Raw genomic sequence first — 24,743 nt, forward strand, 5'->3', positions numbered from 1 at the left:
TAAAAAGAACATCAAACAAACCCAAAGAGAATAGAAGGAAGGAAATAACAAAGATCAGAGTGGAAACAAATGAAATACAGTCTAGAAAAACAATACAAAAGATTAATGAACCCAAGAGATAGTTCTTTGAAAGGATAATCAAAGTTAACAGACCTTCATCCAGACTTATCAAGGAAAAAAGAGAGAGGACTCAAATAAATAAAATCAGAAGTGAAAGAGGAGAAATAACCACAGACTTCACAGAAATACAAAGGATCACAAGAAACTACTATGAGCAATTAAATGCAAACAAATGGGACAATCTGGAAGAAATGGACACATACTAGAAACATACAATTTCCCAACTGAGTGAAGAAGAAACAGAAAATCTGAACCAACCAATTACCACCAAAGAAATAGAATCAGTAATCAAAAACCTCCCAAATAACAAAAGTCCTGGACCAGATGGTTTTGCAGGAGAATTTTACCAAATATTCAAAAAAGAATTATCACTTATTCTCAAACTATTCCAAAAAATTTAAAAAGAGGGAAGTCTTCCTAACTTTTTTTATGAGGCCACCATTACCTTGATTCCAAAACCAGACAAAGACATTACAAAAATAGGAAACTATAGGCCGTTATCTCTTATGACATTGATGCAAAAATACTCAACAAAATATTAGCAAACCGAATTCAGCAATATATTAAAAATATCATACACCATGATGAAATTGGATTTATTCCTGGAATGCAAGGTTGGTACAATATTCGCAAATCAATTAATGATATGCCAAATTAACAAATCTAAAGATAAAAACTATGGGGATCATATCAATAGATGCATAAAAAGCATTTGACAAAATCCAGCATCCACTTATGATAAAAACTCTTAGCAAAGTGGGAATAGAGGAAACATACACAACATAATGAAGACCATATATGACAAACCTACAGTTAACATCATACTCAATGGGGGGAAGCTAAAAGCATTTTCCTTATACTCAAGAACGAGACATGCCCACTTTCACCCCTTCTCTTCAACGTTGTATTGGAAATCTTAGCCATAAGAGTAGGACAAGAAAGAAAAATAAAGGTATCTGAATTGGAAAGGAAGAAGTAAAATTCTCATTATTTGCCAACGACATGATACTATATAGAGAGAACCCTAAAGATTCCACCTAAAACTGTGAACACTGATAAGTGAATTCAGTAAAGTAGCAGGTTACAAAATAAATATCCAGAAGTCAGTGGCATATTTATACACCAATGATGAACTTTCAGAAAGAGAAATTAAGAAAACAATCCCATTTACAATTGCATCAAAAACTATAAAATACCTGAGAACCAGATTAACCAAGGAAGTAAAAGACTTGTTCTCCAAAAATTATAAGCCACTGAAAAAAAAAATTGAAAAAAACACAAATAAATAGAAGCATATACCGTGCTCATAGGTAGGAAGAATCAACATCATTCAAATGGCCATACTACCCAAAGCAATCTATAAATTCGATGCATCCCTATCAAAATGCCAATGTATTTTTCAGAGATAGAAGAAATTATCCTAAAATACATATGGAACTATAAAAGACCCAGAATAGCCAGAGTAATCTTGAGAAAGTAGAACAAACCATCAACAAAACAAAAAGACAACTGGCTGATTGGGAGAAGATATTTGCTAATGATACATCTGATAAGGGATTAATACCCAAAATACATAAAGAACTCATACAACTCAACAACAAAAAAACAAACAATCCAATTAAAAAAATGGGCAGAAGACCTGAACAGATATTCTCCAAAGAGGAAATACAGATGGCTAATAGACATATGAAAAGATGCTCAAGGTCACTAACCAACAGAGAAATGCAAATTAAAACCACAATGAGATATCACCTCACACCTGTCAGAATGGCTATGATCAATAAATCAAAGAACAACAAGTGTTGGCAAGGATGTAGAGAAAAGGGAACCCTCATACATTTTTGTTGAGATTGCAAATTGATACAGCCACTATGGAAAACAGTCTGTAAGTTTCTCAAAAAATTAAAAATGGATATAACTTTTGACGTAGCAATTGCATTTCTGGATATTTATCCAAAGAAAACCAAAACAATAATTCGTGAAGATCTATGCATCCCTATGTTCATGGCAGCACAATTTACAATAGGCAAGATATGGAGGCAACCTAAATGTCCATCAACAGAAATTATGATTCATATATACAATGGAATATTTCTCAGCCATTAAAAAAGATGAAATCCTACCATTTGCAATGACATGGATGGGCCTAGAAGTTGTGCTGAGTGAAATAAGTCAGACAGAGAAAGATAAATATCATAAGATTTCACTTATATGCGGAATCTAAAAAACAAAAAGAACAAACTAATCAAAAACAGACTCACAAATATAGTGGACAATTTAGTGACAGACAGAGGGGAAAGGGGATTTGGGGGGGGCAGGGAGAATGAGGTGAAGGGTTAAAGAAGTACAAATTAGTAGTTGATAGATGGTCATGGGGATGGGGAGCACAGCATAGAGAATGCAGTTAGCATTAATATGCTGACTAGGTGGAGGGCCAGGGAAGGAGAGAGCAATTGGGGAATCGTTTTATGAAATATATATATATGTCTAACCAATATGCTGTATTCTTGAAACTAATTAAAATAAATTAATTAATTTTAATAATTGATCTTTGTACTCTTTTTTCAGATTTTCTTTTATTTCTACTCTGATTTTACTATTTCCTTCTTTCTATTCACTTTCTACTTTGTTTTTTTGTTCTCTTTCTAGTTCTTTTAAGTGTAAGGTTAAATTGTTCATTTGAAATTTTTTGTTTGTTTTTTTGAGGTAGGCCATTATTGCTATAAATTTTTTTTTTTTTTTGGATAGCTTTTACTATGTCCCACAGATTTGGCCTCATCGTGTTTTCATTTTTATTTGTCTCAAGAAATCTTTTGATTTCTTTCTTGATCTCATTGTTAACCTATTTATTGCTTAGTAGCATGTTGTTTAGCCTCCATGTGTTTGTATGTTTTTTAGGGTTTTTTTTCCTGCAATTGATTTCTAGTTTTATATGATTATATTTGGAAAAAACATTTGATGTGATTTTAATAACCTTAAGTTTACTGAAACTTGCTTTGTAGCCTAATATGTCTGCTATCTTTAAAAATGTTCAGTGTGCACTTGAAAAAAAATGTTTATTCTGCTGTTTTAGGGTAAAATGTTCTAAATATATCACTTAATTCTTTCTGGTATAGTGTGTCATTTAAGGTCACTATTTCCCTTTTGATTTTCTGTCTGAAAGATCTGCCCATTGATGACAATGAAGTGTTAAAGTCCCTACTATGACTGTACTACTGTTGATTTCTCCTTTTATGTCAGTCAATATTTGCTTTATATGTTTAGGTGTCCCTATGTTGGATGCATAAATGATTACAAAGTATATATCGTCTTTTGAATTGATTCTTTTATCACTATGTAATGTCCTCTTTTGTCTCTTATTATACTCTGTGTTTTAAAGTCTATTTTTATATAATTATTGCTATCCACAGTTTTTTGTTTGTTTTCATGCACATAAAATATGTTTTTTCTCCTCTTTCAGTCTGTGGGTGTTTTTCAATCTGGAGTGAATTTCTTATAGACAGCATCTGTAAGGGTCTTGTTTTCTTATGCGTTCAGTTATACTATGTTTTTATTAAATTTTATTTTATTATTGGTTTCAAGTATGCAGTACATTGGTTAGACATTTATATAGTTTGATTGGAGCATTTAATACACTTACATTTAAATCATTATCAATAGGTACTAGTTATTGCCATTGTAGTCTTTATATTTATGTTCTTTTTTTAAAATCTTTTTTAAAAAGTCTTATTAACATTTCCTGTAATACTAGTTTGGGGATGATGAACTCCTTTAGCTTTTTCCAGTCTGGAATGCTCTTTATCTCTTCTTTAATTTAATATAATTCATATATTTTTAATTAATTTATTTTTATTTATTATTTTATTTTTATAGTGACATTGGTTAACAAAATCTAATAAGATTCATCTGCACACTTTAATAGTAAGGCATATATATATATACACACATGCACACGCACACACACATATATATATACAGTGTATATATATATATATACACACATAAATACATATACATATACAGTGTGCATATATACACACACATATATATACAGTGTGTGTGTATATATATATATGTGTTCACCTCCCATAATGAGATTTCTTTCTGTCACCACATATTTGACACCCTTTACCCTGTCTACCTACACCCTCCCCCCACCTCCTACCTCTGGTAACCACTAGTCTATAGTGCAAGTCCATGAGTCTCCGTTCGTATTGTTCATTTGTTGCTTTTAGGTTTATATCCCACATATATGTGATATCATGTGGTTCTTAACTTTTTCTGTCTGTGTTATTTCGCTTAGCATGATTATCTTGAGATCCATCTATGTTGTTGCAAATGGCAGTATTTCATCTCTTCTTATGGCTGAGTAATATTCCATTGTACATATGTACCACAGCTTCTTTATCTAATTATCTATCGTAGGAAACTGAGGTTGCTTCTATGTTCTGGTCACCGTGAATGATGCTGCTATGAATATTGGTGTGCAAATATCTTTTTGTACATGAGTTTTCAAGGCTTTGAGGTAAATACCCAGTAGAGGGATTGCTGGATAATATGGTAGATCAATCTTAGTTTTTGAGGAACCTCCATACTGTTTTCCATTGTGACTGTAACAATTTGCAGTCCCACCAGCAGTGTATGAGGGTTCCTTTTTCTACGCAACCACTCCAGCATTTGTTATTACTTCTCCTGCTGATTATAGTTATTCTAATAGATGTGAGAAGAGATCTCATTGTGGTTTTGATTTGCAATTCCCTAATAACTACCAATGTTGAGCATGTTTTCACATATTTCTCAGCCATTTGTATATCCTCTAAGGAGAAGTGTTTGTTCAGGTCTTCTGCCTATTTTTATATTGGATCATTTAGTTTTTGTTGTTATTGAGTTGTATGAGTTCTTTGTATATTTTGGACCCTAATCAGAGGCACGGCTTGAAAATATATTATCCATTCAGATGACTGTCTCTTTACCTTATTCAAGATTTCTTTCGTTGAACAGAAGTCTTTTAGTTTGATGTAGTTCCATTCATTTATTTTAGCTTTTAGTTCCCTTGCTTTTGAAGTCAAATTCATAAAATTCTCTTTAAGTCCAAGGTACTTGAGTTTAGTTCCTATGTTTTCTTCTATGAATTTTACTGTTTCAGGACTTATATTCAGGTCCTTAATCCATTTTGAGTTAATTTTGCTGTGCAGTGATAGACAACAGTCTAGTTTCATTCTTTTGCAGGTGGATTTCCAGTTTTCCCAGCACCATTTATTGAAGAGGCTTTCTTTTCTTCACTGTATGATTTTGGCTTATCTGTTGAAAATCATTTGCCAATATGAATATCGATTTACTTCTGGACTCTCAATTCTGTTCTGCTACTCTGTGTGTCTGTTTTACAGCCAATACCATGCTGTTTTGATTACTGTCGCTTTGTAGTATAATTCGAAGTTGGGCAGAGTGATGTGTCCAGCCTCGTTCTTTTTCTTCAGGATGGCTTTGGCAATTTGGGGTCTTTTCTGCTTCCATACAGATCTGATGATTTTTTTTCTATTTCTTTAAAAAAAATGCTGATGGGATTTTGATGGGGATTGCATTGAATTGGTATAATGCTGTAAGTAATAAGGTCATTTTAACTAGGTTGGTTCTGCCAATCCAAGAAAATAGAATATCTCCCTTCCTCCTTTTTTTGTATTTTCTGTGATTTCTTTTAATAGAATTTTGTAGTTTTCATTATATAGGTCCTTCACATGTTTCCTTAGATTTATTCCTAGGTATTCTATTCTTTTTCTTGCAACTGCAAAAGGAATTATTTGTTCCACTTCTGTTTCTGACACTTCATTATTAGAGCATAGAAAAGCAACGGATTTTTGAATGTTGATTTTGTATCCAGAAATTCTACTGTATTTTCTTATTGTTTCTGATAGTGTTCTTGTGGAGTATTTAGGGTTTTCTATATAGAGAATCATGTCATCCACAAATAGTGACAGTGTGACCTCTTCATTCCCTATTTGGATGTCTTTTATATCTTTTTCTTACCTGATCACCCTATTCTTAGTAAGGGTTACACTTCTCTGCTTCTATTTGCTGATAGTCACCTCACACTTAATGTTAAATTGAATAACAGTGGCGATAGTGGACAGCCTCACCTTGTTCCTGATCTTAGAGGGAAGGTTTTTATTTTTTCACTATTAAGTATAATGTTGGCTGAGGGTTTGTCATATATGGCCTTTATTATGTTAAGGTATTTTCCTTCTATACCGATCTTGTGAAGTGTTTTGATCATATATGGATGCTGTATCTTGTCAAAGGCTTTTTCTGCATCTATTGATATGATCATATGATTCGTATTTTTAAATTTGTTTATGTGGTGTATCACATTAATCGATTTGCCTATGTTAAACCATCCCTGTGCCTCCTCTGGGATGAAACCAATTTGATTGTGGTGTATAATCTTTTTAATATGTTGCTGTATTCAGTTCACTAGTATCTTATTTAAGATTTTTGCATCTCTGTTCATGAGAGACATCAGTCTGTCATTTTCTCTTTTTGTGTTATCTTTACCAGGTTTTGGTATCGGTGATATTCCAAAAAATCGAAGAGGAGGCAATACTTGCCAACTCATTTTATGAGCGAGAGGAGAATAGATATTAAATGTTCTTTGAATGTTTGGTAGAATTTACTGGAGAAGCCATCTGGCCAGGACTTTTACTTTTTGGTAGTTTTTGCTGATCATTTCAATTTCCATACTGTAGATTGGTCTATTTAGATTTTCCGGTTCTTCTTGATTCAGTCTAGAAGGTTGTATTGTTCTAAGTGCTAGTCTATTTCTTCTAGGTTATTAAATTTGGTGTTATATAGCTTTTCATAGTATTCCTGTATAATCCTTTGTATTTCTGCAGTGTCAGTCGTCATTTCCCCTATTTCATCCCCTATTTTGTTTATTTGTGTCCTTTCTCTTTTTTCTTTAGTAAGTCTAGCCAGGAGTCTGTCAATTTTATTAAACTTCTCAAAGAATCAACTCTTTATTGCATTTCTTCTTTCTTTTTTTGTTTTCAATTTCATTTTATTTCTGTTCTAATGTTGATGATTTCTTTCCTTCTACTGATGTTAGCCTTCATTTGTTCTTCCTTTTCTAGTTTCTTAAGATTGTTTTGTTAAGTAGTTTCTCTGGGCTCGTTCTTGTTTTTGGAGATAGGCCTGTAATGATATGAACTTTTCTCTTATTACTGCTTTTACTATGTCTCAAAAGTTTTGATATGATGTACTATCATTAGCATTCGTTTATGTGTTTCTCTTGATCTCTCTTTTTATTTCTTCTTTGACCCAGTTACTCTTCAGTAGCATGTTGTTTTATCTCCATGTATATGTGGTTCTTCCTGAATTCTTTTTGCATTTGGTCTCTTGTTTCAAAGCATTATGATCAGAGAATATGGTTGGTGTGATTTCAACCCTCTTATATTTGTTGAGGCTACCTCTGTGTATCAGTATGTGGTCAATCCTTGAGAAAGTTCCATGTGCACTAGTGAGGAATGTATAAGCAGCTGTTTGGGGATGAGAGGCTCTGTAAATGTCAATTATGTCCAGTTAGTCTAATGTGTCATTTAAGGATGTTATTTCCTCATTGATTTTCTGTTTGGATGATCTGTCCATATCCGACAGTGGAGTATTTAGGTTCCTTACTATGACAGTGTTTTGATCTGTTTCTCCTTTTAGTTCTGTTAATAATTTCTTTATATATTTCATGGCTTCCTGATTGGGAGCATAGATATTAATAAGTGTTATGCCTTCTTGGTGCATGATTCCCTTTATCATTATGAAGTGTCCTCAGTATCTTCCATTACCTTTTTTATTTGCAATCTATTTTGTCTGATAGATTTTTTCTGTCCTACTTTTCTCTCAATGTCATTTGCTTAAAATATCATTTTCCACCCTTTCACTTTGAGTCTATACTTTTCTTTGGAGCTGAGATGTGTCTCCTGGAGGCAGCATATAGTTGGGTTTTGTTGTTGTTGTTGTTTGTTTGTTTGTTTGTTTGTTTGTTTTTGATCCATTCTGCAACTCTGTGTCTTTTTATTGGTGAGTTCAGTCCATTTACATTTAGGGTGATAATTGAAATATGAGGTCTTCATATAGCCATTTTATCTTTTGCTTTCTGGTAGCTCAGTGTTTCCATTGCTTCCTTGTCCTTGTGTTTCTGTTTTCTTTATTTTGGTTGGGTTTTGTGGGTTTTGCCTCTGGTTCTTCTTGTTTTATGTTATATACTTCAGTTCTGAATCATTCGTGTGTGTTTACCATTATGCACATGTAAAGGATAGTTATTCACACACACACACACACACACACACACACACACACACACACACACACTCGTTCATTTTTTTCTGGGTATTCCTTAACTACATTCCCCTTTGCAAATTTAGATCTTTGATTCCTCCTCTTTTCAGTCATTGTCATCTCAGTTTGTCCCTATGTATGCTAAACGTTCATTACTATCTTGCTATAGAAATTCTCTTCTCATTGTTTAAGTTTATAATGCCCTATTATTAGTAAGGGTTACACTCTTCTGCTTCTATTTGCCTGATAGTCACCACACTCCTAATTATGTATTATTATTTTTTGTCATTTTGTTATAGGTGATTTGACTCTTTTCAGTATTTCTTGTAGTGTACACCTCGTAGAGAATTCCCTCAATTTTTGTATATATGGAAAGGTCTTTATTTCTCCTTCATCTCTAAAGGGGAGCATAGCTGGATATATTACTCTAGGCTGGTAGTTCCTTTCACTTAATAGTTTGAATATTTGATTCCACTTCTTTCTGGCTTGTAAGTTTTGTGCTGAGAAGTCCGACAATCTAATGTTTTTTCTTTTATAAGTTACTGTTTTCTTTTCTCTGGGTGCCCTGAGAATTCTATTTTTGTCATTGATTTTTTGATACTTTTAATACAACATGTATTGGTGAAGGCCTTTTTAGGTTGAGATAATTGGGCATTCTGTTGATTTCTTGAATTCCAAGCTCCAGTTCATTCCTTAGATTTGGGAAATTCTCATCCACTATTTGTCTGAAAATGCTTTCTAGTCCCTGCTCCTTTTCCTCACCTTGAGAATGCCCATTAGTCTTATGTTTCCTCTCCTGATGGTATCAGCTAGTTCTTGTATTTCTCTTACATTATTTTTAATTCTTCAGTTTCTCACTTCTTTCTTCTGATTTATTTCTAGATTTCTGTCTTCGATATCACTGATCTTTTCCTCCATTTGGTCAAATCTCTTTCACAAGATTGCTATTTTATTTTTCAACTCTTGCAGTGTGTTCTTAATCTCCAGAAGATCTATTCTACTCTTTTTGAGGGTTTCAATCTCCTTTCTAAAAAAAACTCATTCTGCTCATCTAATTGTTTTTTTCAATTCCTGAAATTATTGATATGACTCACTTCAGAACTCACTGAGTTTTTTCAGAAGTACCATCCTGAATTCTCTTTCATTTAAGTCGCATATTTCTATGTCTGTAAGTTTATTTTCTGGAGATTTTTTTCTCTTTCTTTGTAAGATGCCTTGTCACATTGGTTGTTCATGGTGTTTATTGAACTATTTCTTCATCTGGGCATTAATGGCAGTGTGTTTTGCTTTTTTCTAGAAAGATTTATTATATAGAGGTCTCTTTTTAGCCTGTTGCAAAGATGGCAGTTTTCTTTTGGTTTCTAGTAGGTGGCATCTAAGACTCTTAGATCCTTGCTTTATATAAAGCCTTAATAATGCCTTTTTATTTTCTTGTAGATATTTAATCATGCTCGCTACCCTAAGTCTTAGTCCCTGTCAGTGTTAGTGAAAGTTTCAGTAATGTTTGCTCAGATTCCCCTGGGCACTGTGGTGTTCATTCTTAGAGGGTATGGGAGGAGGGGCCCTCTGGGTTGGGGGCTGTGGCTCAGCCTCGGTTTTGCAAAAGTGGCTGGTAAAAATCAACTGTTGTTTTTCTGCTGTCCCTCATTTCTGCCTTCTGCCCTTATAAAGGCCTTGTTGCCAGCCTTGAGGAGCTCACAGCTTTCTCAGACAGGGCTGTCCAGGGAACTCACCTTTCATTCTCCTCTCCTCTTCCTCCTAGAGCGAGCTCTGGTGGCTGTGAGAGTCAGCTTCTTTATTTCTCCCAGTCCACCGCCTGACACCCAATATTCTGACCTGTCATAGCTCTTATGCACAGATGTCATGCTCAGATGTCCTGGTTTGCAGTTTGGGTGTTTTTGTTCAGTTTTAGATGTTCAGCTAATTGTTGTTTCAAAGGGAGAGATCTAGGGACATCTCTCACTCTGGCATGTTTCTCCAAACTCTTGGTACAGTCTCTTCTTTAATTTTAAAAGGTAGCTTTGTTATGTATAGTGGTCTTAGTTGTGCCCCTTTTTTAAATTTTATTTTATTATCAGTTTCAAGTTTATGGTACATTGGTTATACATTTATACAGTTTATAAAAGGATCCCTCTAATTGTTCTTTCCTCTGGATCTCCACATACTGATCACATTAATGCTAACTGCATTCCCTATGCCATGCTTCCCTGTGACCATCTATATACTGCTAATTTGTAATTCTTTAACTCTTCACTCCACTTTCTCAGTCCCCGCCCTCCGGCACCCCCGCCATCCACCTTCCCTCTGGTCATCACCAGATTGTCCTCTATATCACTCTGAATATTTCATGAGAATCCCTTCTGGCCTGCAAAATTTCTGCTGAGAAATCACCTGAAATTCTTCTGAAAACTCGCTTGTATCAAGCTGCTCTTGCTACCTTTAGGATTCTCTCTTTGTTTTTAATCTTTGCTATTTTAATTATAATGAGTCTTGGTGTGAGCTTTCCATTTTGTATTCAATTTGTTTGAAATTCTCTAACCTTCCTGGATATATGTTTATTTCCTCCTCTAGGTTAGAAAAGTTTTCAATCTATTTTTTCAAGTAGATTCTCGCTCCCTTGCTCTCTCTCTTTTGATATTTATATGAAGCGAATGTCATTATGCTTGATGTTGGCTCAGAATTCTCTTTAACGATCCTCAATTTTTAATTCTTTTTTCTTTTTTTTCCTTCTGATTGAGTCTTTTCTACTACCTGTCCTCCAAATCACTGATTCAATCTTCTGCTTCATCTAATCTACTGTTGAATCCTTCTAACGTACTTTTCATTTCAGTTATTGTATTTTTTATTTCTGATAGGTTCTTTTATATGATTTCTATGTATTTTCTTATGCTTACTATTTCTTTCAAAGTTCTCACTAAGTTTCATGAGCAGCCTTATACCAGTGTTTTGAATTTGGTCTCTGGTAGGTTGATTGCCTCTATTTTATTTAGTTTATTTTTGGGGGTGGGGGGGTGGGATGGGAAGGAAGTTGTGTTCTTGCTTTTTCATATAAAATATGTTTCTTTTTTCCTCATTTTGGCTGCCTCTCTGTGTTTGTATCTATGTATTAGGTGAATCTCCTATGTCTGTCAGTCTTTACTGGCCTTTTGGAGTAGGTGGCCTGTATGGCCCAGTGGCATAGTCTCCCTGATCACCTGCATTGGGTGCTCCAGTAATATTCCTTGTGTGGGTTGTGTGTACACTCCTGTTGTAGTTTAGCTTTGATTGTTGTTGGCACATCAATGGGTGAGATTGACTTTTGAGCTTACTGGCTGTGAGAATTGGCCAGGTATGAGCTGCTTTGTGGGGTCTTACCATACAGAGGGGGATTTTCACCAGAGGGTTGTGTGGCAGTTGAGACCACCTTTTGGATGTGTCAGTAGTGGGACTAATTGACAGTGTTCTGTTGTGGTCAGAAGCAGTTTCTTCATGTATTGGTTTTGGGGCCTCTTGGGAGAGGCTCCCATGCAGGCTGATGGAAGCCACTGCCTTTGACAGGTCTGGGGCTACCTGATAAAAACTATAAAGCTATCTGCAGTATGTCTCTGCCTATGCTGGACCTGGAGGCATGTGGGAAAGGCCACATTGAGAACTGATTTTGGCTGCCATCAGTACCAGGCCTGGGACACTTAGAAAGAGGCTTACAGCACCCCAAGGTCTGAAGCCACCTTCCAGCTGCTCACAAGGTTCATCCACTGAAAGAGCCTCCAGTGGTATGTAAGTTGGGTGAGGCAGGGGCCCAGGAAGTCACCAGGGTGAAGCGAGTTGTGTTCATCAGGTTAGAGTCAGCTTTGGCATCAGCACTGATTCTGGGGACACTCCACCAAATTCCCAGAACACATTGAGGACAGCCACTCCCTGCCTGGGGCCCACAGACACCTGAGAGTTGTCCAAGAAAGCCTGCAACATGGATTGGGGCTCATTTTCCACCAGTGAAAGTTTCTCTGACATACACAAGCTGTGGCCAGCTATTTGCTGCTGAGGGAGAATCCTGCAATGTATGCAGCAAGGCTGATTGCCCAAGTTCCAAAATTGCCTTGGGCAGTATGTGAGTTCACCTGGGACCAGTGAACTACCAGACGGAGGAAGCAAAGTTTTCCCAGTCAGTACAGTTTCAGATTTAGCTGTGTGGAAAAGGGCTCAACACAGAAAAGATGGCACTGGTCTATAGGCTACACTGAAAGAGGGCTCGACACAGGGATAATGGTGGCTGTTCCTCTAGACCTCACCCTGAAGCCACACAACTCACACCTCTGGTGCCTACTGAGCTGCCATCTCTCCACCAGAGGCCAGGGTGAGTCCCTGTGAGTAAGTGAGTCTATTTGTGGGCCCTTTAAGAGAATGTCTGGGTTTTTAGCAGCCTTCTATCTCTCTTGGATGGGAGGAATTCCTGACGATTTTTACTTTCAGATGTTGTGGAGACTCTTCTTCCCAGAACTAGAATCATGGTTGGGGACCCTGGTGTGGGGATGAGACCTCTTATTTCCCAGGATGGACCTCTGCTGCAGAAAGATCCCCCCAAATGCTCAACCATCACACATTGGTGCAGGGCCAGCCCATTTCACATCTCCACCCATCCTACCAGTCTCATCTTGGCCTCTTCTTTATATCCTTAGTTATAAGAGTTCTGTTTGGGTGGTCTTCAGTTGGTTCTCCAGGTTAATTGTTCTATAATTTAGTTGTAATTTTAAAGTGATTATGGCAGACAGCAAGCACAATAGTTACCAACTCTAGCATCTTGCCCAGAAATCTCTCTCTTTCATTTGAATTAGTGTCATTTTTTTATATGCTAAATTCCTTTTTCTTTAAGTTGACTTTATTCAAGTAACCGGAAAAATTGCAGGTGAAAATCTTAAACCTCCATTGTTAGTGATGCAATTCAAAAGGCTGACTCACATTTTTACACACCTATATATGGAATTTAATCAAGATCTTTTTCTATATAGAATAGAAGGTGGACCATTGTGTGATTGATTTCACAGGATTTTTTAACCAATTCTATCACAAGTGATGATGAAGGTAAAGTTTGTCCCTCTACTAAAACACTTGAAATGGTTCCTGGATAAATTGTCTTATTATACTACATAAGAGTTGAAAAATCCAACTCAAATTTAAATCAGTAAATAAAATGGAAAAGAAATCTATCACCCCTATATCTGAACATACATCCAAACATCAAATGACGAGGTGCAGGCAAATTGTCAATCGTAGACTATGATATCACCAGAAGTTCAATTTATCTGTTTTCTAAGTCCTTTCTCCTGCATTTTAGATTCATCCCATGCTTGGGCTTGCTCATGGTAGTATAAATGGAAGACAAAATTGGGGTCATCTTGCTTCCACAGAAAAGCAAAATAATAAGAATCTGAGTGTTTAGAGTTTATTCAACTCAGTTTCTGTTCCAAACTTTTGTGAGTATTGAGAGAAATCTGTAAAAATTGTGATGCCAACAATGTTTCATTAACCTATAAAATCCAGCTACTGTTGTGTGTTCTTAAAGTCAATAATTTCAGTGACAGACTCTTGACTCTTTCAAACTTTCCAATAATTTGTAGGCACATAATTTCTTCAATTAAATTTTCTTCTTAAAATACATATAGATTTTTACAATCCCTGCATTAATCTCCAACTAATCAATGATTAAGTAATCATTGGGAAAAATTTTAATTGCATAAAATATTTCATTAAAATAACAGAGTTAAACTTTTTGTAAAAGTAAAGGCAAGTAGAAATTCTGCTTCTGGTCTCACAGAGTAAGTACTTAGTGGATTAACCCTCCTAAAGATAATAACTGCAAAGTCTGAAAAAAAAAACATAAAAGATAACTATCTGAAAACTGAAGATAAGATAAAAGCAGGCAGATATGAAATGTGGTTAACACTAGGAAAACGGTAAGCACACAGAATGAGCTTCTCTTTGATCCAGCTTTAGTTTGAATGAAGGCCACTGTTTATGAAGAGGCTAATACTCAAAAATGTAACAAACATATGCTCTGGCATTAGAGCCAAAGGACAGTGTGTATAACCAGAGATGCCAGAAAGTAAGGAGAAAATTCTAGAAGTAAAAGAGCAAGCAAGTGATTGACAAGAGAGTGCTTCAGATTTTATTTATAAGTTCTGTCCAAATTTCTGGCTTAAACCTGAAATGCATGTGTGGAAGAGACTCAAACAACCCAGAAGTAAAAAAAAAAAAAAAAATTAAAGAGATTTGAACTACCATCCAAGAAAATAAGTTTTCAATTTTAATTTAACCAAATTACTTGTTTGCTAAAACTTAAAGAAAAAAAGAAACAATTGTCAAATAATATAATACAGTTTCTACAGCATAATATTCACTGGATCATAGTTTAAACCCAAAATTATTTCACATAAAAAAGAAAAGGAAAATATGTCCATTCTCAAGAAAGAAATCAGTTAATTTAGATCTAATAGACAAAGATTTTAAAACGGATATGGTAACTATGTCCAATGATGTAAAAAAAAAAAAGCGTGTTTTTAATGGATAAGAATATAAGAATCTTAGAAGGAAAATAGAAACTACAAAAAAAGAATGAAACGAATTTAGAAAATTCAAAATTACATTATCTGAAAAGAAAAAAACCAGCGGTGGAGGTAAGCAAAAAAATAGAGTTAACAAAGGTAAAAAACAGTAATGGAAAGATAAATCAATAGAAATAATCTAATGTGAAGAAAGTGGAAAACAATGAAAAAAAAACTAATAAACAGAACATCAAGAACTTGTGAATGATATGAAATGGTCTAACGCATGAGTAACTGTAGTGCAGAGAGAAATGAGCTAGAGAACAAGGCTGAATAAAATTTGAGAAAATACCACAGAAATACAAGGAATCATACAAGAATACTATGAAAGATTTTATGCCACCAAATTCAATAAGCTAGAAAAAATGGACACTTCTTAAAAATATATAACCTCCCTAGACTGATCAGGAAGAATTGGAAGACCTTAATAGACAAATAAACAGTAAGGAAATAAAAACAATAATCAAAAGATTACCAAAAAGTAAAACTCCAAAACTAGATGGCTTCACCAGTTAATTTACCAAACAAAGAAGATCTAATACCTATTCTCAAACTTCAAAAAAATTGAAGAAGAGGCAACACTTCCTAATTTATTTTATGAGGCCAACATTAACCTAGTACCAAAATCTGGTAAAGAAAACACACGAAAAGAAACTATAGACCAATGTCTCTCAAGAACACAAATGCAAAAATCTTAAATAAAATACTAGCAAATTGAATACAACAACACATTAAAAAGATTATACACTATGATCAAGTAGGCTTCAATCCAGGAGCACAGGGATGGTTTAACATAGGCAAATTGATTAATGTGCTACAACACAAAAACAAAATAAAGAATAAAAATTATACAATTATATCAATAGATTCAGAAAAGGCATTTGATAAGATATGCATCCATTTATAATTAAAACTATAAAAAATGGGTATAGAAAGAAAGAAAAATTAAAAACCTTAAAAATTAGAAACATGATAAGGCTATCCACTGTCACCTCAATTATTCTATATAGTATCGGAAGTCCAATCAAGAGCAATCAGGCAGGAAAAAGAAATAAAAGGCATCCAAATAGTGAATGAAGAAGTCAAATCATTACTTTTTGCAGATGACATGATTCCCTATATAGAAAACCCTAAAAACTCTAATAAAAACAATTAGAAATAATAAACAAATAAAGTTTCAGGATACAAAATCAATGTAAAACTTCTATAGTGTTAATATAAACTAAGAATAAATTTTCAGAAAAATATGAATTTTTTTTTTTTGCAATTGCAACAAAAGAATAAAATACCTAGGAATAATTCTAACTAAAATAGTGAAGGAGCTATACACTGAAAACTATAAGACATTATTAAAAGAAATTGAAGAAAACACAAAAATGGAAAAATAGTTTGTGTTCTTGGACTGGAAGAATCAACATAATTAAAATTATCTTAATACCAATACCATTATGTAGATTAATAAAATCCCCATCAAAATCCCAATGGCATTTTTAAAAGAAATAGAACAAAAAAATTATCAGATTTCTGTGGAAGCACAAAAGACCTTGAATATCAAAGCAATCCTGAGAGGTGAGGGGAACGAGGCTGGAAGTATCACTCTGCCTGACTTCAAATTATACTACAAAGGAACAATAAACAAAACAGTATGGTATTGGCAGAAAAACAAACACACAGACCATGGAATAGAATTGAGAGTTCAGCAGTAAACCCCCACATATATGGGCACATAATTTTTGGAAAAAGAGCCAAAATTATACACTGTAGGAAGAAAATCCTCAATAAATGGTGCTAGGAAAACTGGAAAGCCATATACCAAAGGCAAAAAAAAAAAAAAAATAGAGTGTTGTCTATCATCACATACCAAAATTAACTCTAAATGGATTAAGAACCTGAATAAAACACCTGATGCAATAAACTGCATTGGAAAAATATGTATTAAATTCACGGACCTTGGTTTTAGAGAGAATTTATGAATTTGACCTCAGAAGCAAGGAAGTAAAAGGAAAAACAAATAAATGGGACTACAATCAGACTAAAAAGCTTCCGCACAGCAAAAGAAATCTTCAACAAGGCAAAGACAGAACCACCTGAATGGGAGAATATATTGTCAAACAGCACTTCTGATAATGGCTTAATATTCAAATATACAAAGAACTCATATAACTCAACAATAAAAAAATCCAATTAAAAAATAAGCAGAAGACCTGATAGACACTTCTCCCAAAAAGACATACAAATGGCCAATAGACATGAAAAATTATTCAATTTCACTGGCTATTAGCGAAATTGCAAATCAAAATGCAAATCAAAACCACAATGAGACACTACTTCACACCTGTTAGAATGGCCATCATCAGCAAGACAAGTAATAACAAACAGATGTTGGAGAAGTTGTGGGAAAAAAGGAACCCTCATACGCTGCTGGTGGGACTGCAAATTGGCACAACCACTATGGAAAAGAGTATAGAGGTTCCTCAAAAAACTGAGAATTAAACTACCGTACGATCCAGCAATCTTTCTCCTGGGTATTTATCCCCCTCTACCCCCAAAAAAACTGAAAATATTTATCCACAAAGATACATGCACCCTGATGTTTATTCATGGTGTTATCCAGCATTAGTCACGGTGGGCAGGACATGGAAGCAACCAGTGTCCTATGATAGATGATTAGATAAAGAAGGTGTGGTACATATATACAATGGAATATTATTCAGCCATAAGAAGAGATGAAATACTGCCAGTTGCGACAACATGGATGGATGCTAAGCAAGATAAGTCAAACAGTAAAAGTTGAAAACCATATGATTTCACTCATATGTGGGATATAAAACTGAATGTAACAAACCAACATGACAAACAGAGACTTATGGACACAGACTATGGATAACAGGTTACCAGAGGAAACAGAGTAAGAAGGAGGTAGATAGGGGCAAAAGAGGTTAAATATTTGGTGATTGAAGGAAATCTAACTTTAAGAGGTGAACACACAATGCAATATATATACAATATACTGTTGAATTGTACACTTGAAACTTATTTGATTTTATTAATCAATGTCACCCAATAATTTTTAATAAAAAAATTAAATAAAAATACAAAATAAAAATAAAAATGAGCATAAAAGGAACAAGTCATCTTTATCATGAAAAAAAAGTCCATTGCATTCCTATATACTAACAATGAAATTTCAGAAAAAGAAATGAAATAAAAAACAATTCCCTTTGCAATTGCAACAAAAAGAATAAAATATTTATGAATAAGCTTAACAAAGCCTGTGAAGGACCTATACATCGAAAACTACATGATATTATTAAAAGAAATTAAAGAAGACACAAAGAAATAGAAAGATATTCTGCATTCATGGACTGTAAGAATCAACATAATTAAAAATATGTATTTATTCATTCATTCTTTCTTTCTTTCTTTCTTAATTTTTATTATGGTGAAATTGGTTGATGAAATTCAGTAAGTTTCAGATGTATAATTCAACAGCAAGGCATATATATATATATTGCAATGTGTGTTCACCACCCATCTTTCTGTCACCATATATTTGACCCCTTACATCCCATCTACCTCCCCAATCTTCCTTACTCCCCTATCCTCTGGTAATCACTAGTCTATTGTCCATGTACATACATCTCTGTTTGTTTGTCCCATTTGTTTGATGCTTTTAGGTTAATATCCCACATATAAGTGATATCATGTGGTTTTTAACTTTTTTCTGTCTGGCTTATTTTGCTTAGCATGATTATCTCAAGGTCCATCCATGTCATCACAAATAGCAGTATTTCATCTCTTCTTGTGGCTGATTAATATTCCATTGCAAATATATACCACAGCTTCTTTATCTATGTCCTGGCCACCGTTCACTGCTATGAACATAGATGTGTAAATATCATTTCGAATACATGTTTTCAAGTCTTTGAGGTAAATACCCAGTAGAGGGATTGCTGGAGCATATGATAGATCAGTTCTTAGTTATTTGAAGAAACTCCATACTGTTTTCCAAAGTGGCTATACTAATTTGCAGTCCCACCAGCAGTGTATGAGGGTTACTTTTCTCCACATCAACTCCAAAACTTATTATTACCTGTCCTGTCAATAACAGCTATTCTAAAAGGTGTAAAATGGTATCTCATTGTGGTTTTGATTTGCATTTCTCTAATAGCTAGCAATGATCAGCATTGTTTCATGTTTATCGGCCATTTGTATGTCTTCTAGGGAGAAATGTCTGTTCCGATCCTTGGCCCACTTTTTAATTGGATTGTTGGGGTTTTATTTGTTGTTGTTGAGTTGTATGAGTTCTTTCTATATTTTGAATATTAGGCTAAGCCCTTATCGGAGGCATTCCTTGCAAATATGTTTTCACATTCTAATGGTTGTCTCTTTATCTCGTTGATGTTTTCTTTTGCTGAGCAGGGCTTTTTAGTTTAATGTAGTCTTGTTCATTTACTTTTGCAGTACAATCCCCCCAGGCATTTTCCCAGAAATTTTTATACTGAGGCATTTTCTCATGGATAACTTCCTTCAGTATCCCAGAGAGTGGCTTCCCAACAAGTTTTGAGACATAAAACCTCCTTATAGATAGCTTCCCTCAGGAACAAAGTGGGCACAATATAGAGGGAATTACACTGTTTTCAAGACTCATTTATAAAGCTACATTTTAAAAAGACTGTTTATTTTTAGTATAAATGTAGACAAATAGAATAAAGTAGGGTGTCCAGAAATAGATCCACATAGGTATAGTCAATTAATTTTCTGCAAGTCTGTCAAGGCAACTCAATGGTGAAAGACTAATCTTTTCAACAATGTTGCATTTGGATAGAAGAAAAAAAGCTTGCCCTTTTCTTACATTCAATACAAAAATTAACTTGAAATAAATTGTATCTTGTCTGTAAGAGTTGATATTATAAAACTTCTGAAAAATAACACTGAATAAAATCTTAGTATGTAAAATTTTCTTAAATATGACACAAAACACATAAATTCTAAAAGTCAAAATCAATAAATTGGACTTTATCAAAACTAAAGAATATTGTTTCTCTAAAGACACTGGTAGTTCAAGACAAGATAGCAAAGCAGGTTGTTGTGCTTACCTCCTCCCATAACTGCATTAAAATTGCAATTAAAATATAGAAAAATCAACCTGGAGAACCATCCTAACACTAGATAAACAGAAGTGTTATAATAACTAAGAATATAAAGAAGCAGCCATCTCAAGACTAGAAGTGGAGACATGAAACATACTGATGGCACCCACTGGTGGTGGTCAAGAATTAGAATAAATATTTTTGCTGCAGAGATCCCCTACAAAGAGCAAGAGGCCCAAGCCCTACACCAAGATTCCCAGTTTGGAGCACCAGTGCCAGGAATAGCAGGCCCCACAACATATAGCAATGAAAATCAGCCAGATTCTGTCCATTAGGTGAGATGGAAATGGCTGAAAACACAGGAGTCCTCTTAAAAGGCAACATGCACAGATTCTTTCACTCCCAGGCATTCACCCTGGGCTTTGACAAAGGAACAGCAGCTAATGAGGTGTCAGAGACAAACAAGAAAAGACTGAGATCTCTGGCTTCAAAGCAAGGGTTGGAAGGAAACCTGCCATTGTCCTTGTGTTAAAACATTCTCCTATGTGGATGAAAGGTGGATGCCATCTTTCCTGTGTTGAGCCCTCCCCCTACAAGGCCAAATCTGAATTTTCACTGGCCTGGTGAGCCCCTTTCCCTCCACCCTGATGAATCCCTGGGACTTCTTCCCACCCAAATTGTGCAACACCACAGGCTTTTTCACAGCTAGCAGGCAGCTGGGGTCAGCCTGCACTGCACTTTTTTTTTTTTTGGACAACTCTCAGTGGTCCCTGGGCACCAGGTTGGTGGCAGTTGGCCCCTATGGGCTCTGAGATTTTTGTGGTGTAATCCCACGCTCAGCACTGATGACAAATCTGAATCTGCATTAACTTGTCGAATACCACTTATGTCATGCTAGTGTCTCCCTAAGACCCTGCCCCACCTATATCCCATACTACTCGTACAACCCAAGGCTCTTTCAGTGGCTAATCCTTATGGACAGCTGGCAGACATTGGTAAGATTTGGGAAACTCTAGGATTTTGCTTAGCTTCCCAAGCCTAGTATTGGTGACAACCAGCCTTGATTCACAGTATGGCCTCCCTATACACTTCCAGGTCTAGCACAGGCTGCGACCAACTGTGGAGCACTTTGTGGCTTCTACCAGGTAACTCCAGACTAGTCACAAACAGTTGTTGACCTTGCCTGCATAGGATTCCTTCCAGGACTCCCCCAAAACTGCATATCCATATCAGAACATCAACCTGATTAGCCTCACAAGTAGCATGCTGAAAAGGTGGTCTCAGCAGGCACCAGATCACACTGGGGCAAATCCCATAAGATCAGCCCTTACACAGCAGCTCACATGCTATGGTCATGGCCAATCATCACAGCCAGCCAGCCCAAGTCAAATGCACACACTGACATGCCAACAACAATCAAGGTTCAACTACAAAAGATGGGCACACATAACCCACTCAAGAGACACTCCTGGAGCATCCAGCTCAGGTGACTAGACAGACTGTGTCACTGAGCCCCACAGAATATGTATTACATAAGGCTATCTTGCTAAGTCTGAAAGATGTAGCAGGTCTACATAACACAGAGAAACAAGTAGAGAGGCAGCCAAAATAAAGAAACCAAAAAATGTCCCAAATGAAAGAACAAAAGAAAACTCCCAAAATAGAACTAAATAAAATAGAACAAAAGCTATTGGCCTGATGGCCCTTGAATCCCAGATGGCAGCTGGTCTTACTGTGATCTGTGATGACAACGGGAACGCAAGGGACCAGAAACAGAGTTCAAAACACTGGTTATAAGAATCTTCAATGAACATAGTGAGAACTTCAACAAAGAGATAGCAACATTAAAAAGGACATAGAAACCATAAAAAAAAACTATTCAGAAATAAAGAATACAATAACTGAACTGAAATATATACTAGAAGAAATTGAAAGTTGATTAGATGAAGCAGTATACCAAATCAGTAATTTATAAGACAAGGGAGCAGAAAATAGCTGATAAGAACAGCAAAATTAATTAATTAATTAGTTAATTAATTAAAAGAAATGAGGATAGTTTAAGGTAACTCTGAAACAACATAAAGCATAACAATATTTACATGATAAGGTACCAGAAAAAGTAGAGAGATCTGAGGAAGATGGCCGACTAGGTAAAAGCAGAGGTCACCTCCTCCCAGGTCCACTTTGAAATTACAATCAAAATATAAAATAATCAATGTGTAAAATCACCTGAAGTCCAGCTGATTATAACACTTATGTCTGATAATATAAAGAAGGAGACTCATCGAAGCTGGTAGGAAGGGCAAAATCGTGAATTGGACTGGACCCACACCTGCAGCAAGAGCACCAGGAGGAAGAAAGAGGCTGCAGAATCCTAAAAGAGGGGGGTCTTGGCCTCATTTGGGGCTCCCCAGCCAAGGAAGAGGAGTTTCCAATAATTCCAGCTGTAAAAACTAGAAGAGATTATGGCCATCTGGGTGAGATAGAAGGAGACTGAAACCCTAGATGCCCCTTTGAAGGGCCCACGCACAGGCTTTCTGACCTGTGGACACTCACTCGGGAAACCAGTAGTAGGTCAAAGTTTTGCACACAATTCATACTGAGAAAATCTGCATTACGTAGCACCAGAATGAGGGCTGGAAGAGCAGCTAACATTGTGCCTTAGTCCGGCCCCACTACAGAGCAATCTACAGACTGCATCAGCTTGACTGTGCAGACCCCTCCCATAGGGCCATTAGGAAACACTGGCCTGAGGAGATCAACTGGCCCCACCCACCTACAGATTGCCCGAGACTTTTGTTGCTGGATGGCTGCCATGTCCTATACTTCTTCGGTACCAAACATTCACATCTGGCAGCCAGCACTGTGAGTGTGCATTTCAGAGACAGTTTCAGGTAGATCACTGCTGCCAACACATACTTGGGCAGATCTCAAGGACCTGTGGGCCAGTCCCAGACAGCAGCTGGTCTTGCTGTATTTGGGACTTTTGTGGGAATGAGCGAATGGTTACTGAAGTTGCAGCAAGACTGAGGTTGTATCGATCTGATGGCCATTATCTCCTTGAGATCCCACCCCATCCAACCCACAAATTTCCCTAGGCAGCCCATTGACAGTGAACCTCATGGTCGTGCCCCTCCTCCCACTCTCCCTCCATCTCTCAGTCCACATAGGTAACAAACTTTGGCTAGCACAGGGCAGGCACTGCAGGGAAATCAGTTGCAGGCAGACCTCTGCTGCCTGCAAGAGTTGCTAGTCAGTGGATTTCAGGGGTCAGTGGGACTACCCCAGATGGCAGCTGGTCTTACTGTGATCTGTGACGACAACGGGAACGCATGGGACAGAAATTGCAGCAAAACTGAGGCTGTATTGTCCTGACGGCCCTTGTCTCCCTGAGATCTCATTTCACCCAAACCACAAAGTGCCTGCAACCCATTGATAAGCATCCTCTCTGTCCTGTTTTTCTCTGGAGTTGCACATTCTGTGCAGGCAACAGACCTTGGCTAGGGCAGTGAACGTATTTCGAGGAAAACAGTTGTGGGCAGACCAGTGCTGCCTGTACAAGCTGCAATATCTCAAAAGGGGATCACAGGGATCTGGGGGAACACCCCAGACAGCAGCTTGTCTCCATCTGATCTGTGACTACTGCAGGAATGTGCAGACACAGAAATTGCAGAAAACTAAAGCTATTGGCCTGATGGCCCTTGAATCCCTGAGCTCCTGCCCCATCCAATACACAAAGTGCCCACCACACGTTGATAGGCAGCTGCCCCTGGAGTGGTACATTCTGCACAGTCAATAGATCTCAGCCAGTGAAGGGAGCAGAGTTCAGGGCAACAGTGATGGAAAAATCACTGCTGCCAGCATGAGATACAGTATCACTTGAGTAAATCTCAGGAGTTTTGTTGGCTCATCATAGATGACAGTAGGTCACGCAGTGATATCTGACTTTGGTGGGAGCCCGCAGCCCCAGAGCTGGAAGCAAATCTGGTGCCGTGTAGGTCTGATGGCCCTATGCCTCACTGAGACAATGCCCTACATAACCTCTAAATTAATGTGGCAAACCTGCTCCCAGGCAACCCAGTCCCATCCTGTGCTTTCCTTGGGTCACAAATTCAACAGCAAACAACAGCACTCAGTTCTTTCAGCCCATGCAAAACCTGTTTATCTGGGAGAAGCATTCAGTGACAGACCATAAACTCATGCCCAAGAGCTTCAGTAATTCTTAAACAGAGCTTGTATATTTGCAGACCTGAGGTGGGCAGTAGCTGACCTTGCTGTCATTGGAAACTTGTACTGGGAGCCAACGAGATAACATTAACATGTAAACTGACACTGCAGTGTCAAGGAGAAATTTACTCAATAGATCCAGGAGACTCCCAGGGTCCCTGCACCACCCTACACACATATCACTCAGAGGCTCTTCCAGTTTCAGAGACTTACGGGCAACTGACAAGCAGTGTCAGTCCTTTAGGAGCACTGGTCCTTCTGCGAAACTGCCCTGGGTCAGGGACAGGGGATAACTGGACCAGTATTTCTTATATCAACCAAAATGGAAACAAAAACTATAATAAGAGATAAGAAGGACATTTCATAATGATAAAGTTATTAATCCAACAAGAGGATAAAACGC

At 36.5% G+C, this 24,743-nt stretch overlaps 1 long non-coding RNA gene across 1 annotated transcript; it reads right to left on the reverse strand.

The window, feature by feature from the left end:
* Positions 1–523: 523 nt before the first annotated feature.
* Positions 524–18,017, reverse strand: LOC111734002. Its single transcript, XR_002778255.1, has 3 exons — positions 17,926–18,017; positions 5,052–5,053; positions 524–533 (listed from the first exon to the last, which is right to left on the reverse strand). It is a non-coding gene; the product is annotated as an uncharacterized LOC111734002 (long non-coding RNA).
* Between the last annotated feature and the right edge of the window lie 6,726 nt (positions 18,018–24,743).

This window comes from Pteropus vampyrus, unplaced genomic scaffold (assembly GCF_000151845.1).
Source record: "Pteropus vampyrus isolate Shadow unplaced genomic scaffold, Pvam_2.0 Scaffold715, whole genome shotgun sequence".
Taxonomy (NCBI): Eukaryota; Metazoa; Chordata; class Mammalia; order Chiroptera; family Pteropodidae; genus Pteropus; species Pteropus vampyrus.